We start from the raw sequence: 2164 nt of genomic DNA on the forward strand, positions 1-2164 counted from the left end.
TGGATGACTGTCGACATGCTCGAAATGTGGCTTCAGATGGTGGTTTTATGGATGAAAGGATGGAAATACTGTATTCCTTGAGGAATCAGTGTTGGACTCATTGATTTTTTTAAATCTAGCTTTGGAAGTAGACACAACAGTATCTAAATTTGCATCAAATAATGCAGGTTCGTGCTGCCAGAGGGATCAGTAAGTCCTGAGTCACAAAGGGGAAAAGAGTTAAAAAATTATCAAAGGAAAAGATGTTTTTACTCTGAGGATCAAAGTTTGAATTCACTGCCTGTGAACCCACCTTCAGGACTAAATTTGATAAATGTATAATGAGGGAAATATTTACATGATCATTGTTATTGTTCTTCATGGGTATTCTTAATCACAGACGCAAACCTTTTCCAGAGCCACTCTCTGCTTAGCTCCTTCCTCACCATCGTAATAAGCTGTCCTCCCACTTGCCCAGAATTCTTCTAGTGCAAGGCCACTCTTATAAGACTAAAACTTACAGTTGGTCAGTCTATCAAAATGCTCTCAAATTACTGATCTTAAGTAAAATTGGAGTTTAAATGCTATTATTCTAAAAAAAAATGGAGATATGTCATACTTCTGATCGAAGTGTGTTGAAGCGAGCATCGGCGCTTTCAACCGTCTCGTCCATACGTTGGTTTATGGCATCAGGATCAATTTGGATCTTGTAGGTCTCAATTGCATTCCTTATTTCAAAGTGAAAGCCAGCATCGAAGACACTTTTCCAAGATCGTCTGAGGTGTCTTAGATCCCCTTTGTGAAATTGAAGATCTTTGAAGAGGAATTGCTGCTTCTTAAGTTTGAATGTCAATTCAAATTCCCCAGATTTTATCTTTGATGGTTCCTTCTCTAAATGAATCATGAATGTTTCGAATTCATTGTGATCTGTTTAAAGGTCAAATATTTAAATGTTTTAAAGCATTCAAAATGGTCAAAAAATACCAGATTTATATAGACTTTGACATATTGACAGGATCCTGTAATAATTACAAGATGGGGTTATTCCAAACACATGCAACTTTCTGTTGTCTTACTTGGAAATTCTTTTCAACTCTCAGTAAATAGTATTGTAATCTGGAAAATAAATGAATACTTTCTCTCACCTTTTCAGAACTTCTGCAATTCTATATGCAGATCCTCAATCACATTTAATTGAGAATCTGCACTTGATACAGCTGATTCATACTCCTCCATCAAGACATTCAAGTTCTCCTGCAGTACAACTTCCTCTTCTTGCAAAGGGTCCTGGATATTTTGATCCAGGAAGGTCTGAGCTACTTCTATGGCCAAAACCAACTCTTGCTCTTTCCAGGACAACTTTTGGCGATGTTCCTAGAAAAGAAACAATCCTAGGTTCATTTTTATTGCTCCAAGTTGTCTTGGGAGAGGTAAAATTTCTATTTATTGCATTTGCAATTGAAATAAAATATTCAGGTTTCCCAATTTATTAAAAATCAGTGTACCAAAACACCTTTAAATACACACAGGAAACGTATTTCAAGTCCAGAAACCTAAATGGTTTTATCCTTTCGGAGGTTTAATCAACTACCTTGATCAAAAAATTGTTGCTTGTGTCAAAGGATGAATCCTGCTGAGATGGAATAGAATATATTGCATATTTAATTTGACTGACAAGAAAATAAATTCTCTCCTAGAGTATTTGTACACAATCCCTTCTCCGTCAAACAGACCTACTTTTATTTAAATTTAAGGACATTAAACTTTTGTCATTTGAATGATCTCATCCTTATCTTTCCATTCAGGGATTTAATATTCTTTCATGATGTAAAAGAGAACACGTGAAATCTAACTATAGGTGACTGTCATATAGTCAGGATAATGTGAACTATTTTGTAACTGTGTAAGAATACACCCTCTGTTTGCGCGAAAGCCGCACTGTGATTCTGGGAGAATATTCTCAGCGACACTAGGTATTATTCTATTTAGTAGAATCCTAGCGAAGATTTTGCCTGCAATGGAGAGCAACGTGATTCCCCTGTAGTTTGAGCAGTCTGATCTTTGCCCTCAGACAGCTCCAAGAAAAGTGCAGAGAACAAAACAAAGGACTCTACATCACCTTTGTTGACCTCACCAAAGCCTTCGACACCGTGAGCAGGAAAGGGCTTTGGCAAATACTAGAGCG

At 36.7% G+C, this 2164-nt stretch overlaps 1 long non-coding RNA gene across 1 annotated transcript in view; it reads right to left on the reverse strand.

Annotated features, from left to right (window-relative positions):
• Positions 1 to 1345, reverse strand: part of LOC138747465 (uncharacterized) — a 16691-nt gene extending 15346 nt beyond the window's left edge. The window contains exons 1-2 of the long non-coding RNA XR_011347510.1: positions 1125 to 1345; positions 599 to 906 (exon numbers count right to left, since the gene is read on the reverse strand). This is a non-coding gene — a long non-coding RNA (uncharacterized lncRNA). The remainder of the gene's footprint in view (positions 1 to 598; positions 907 to 1124) is intronic.
• Between the last annotated feature and the right edge of the window lie 819 nt (positions 1346 to 2164).

This window comes from Narcine bancroftii, chromosome 12 (assembly GCF_036971445.1).
Source record: "Narcine bancroftii isolate sNarBan1 chromosome 12, sNarBan1.hap1, whole genome shotgun sequence".
Classification (NCBI taxonomy): Eukaryota; Metazoa; Chordata; class Chondrichthyes; order Torpediniformes; family Narcinidae; genus Narcine; species Narcine bancroftii.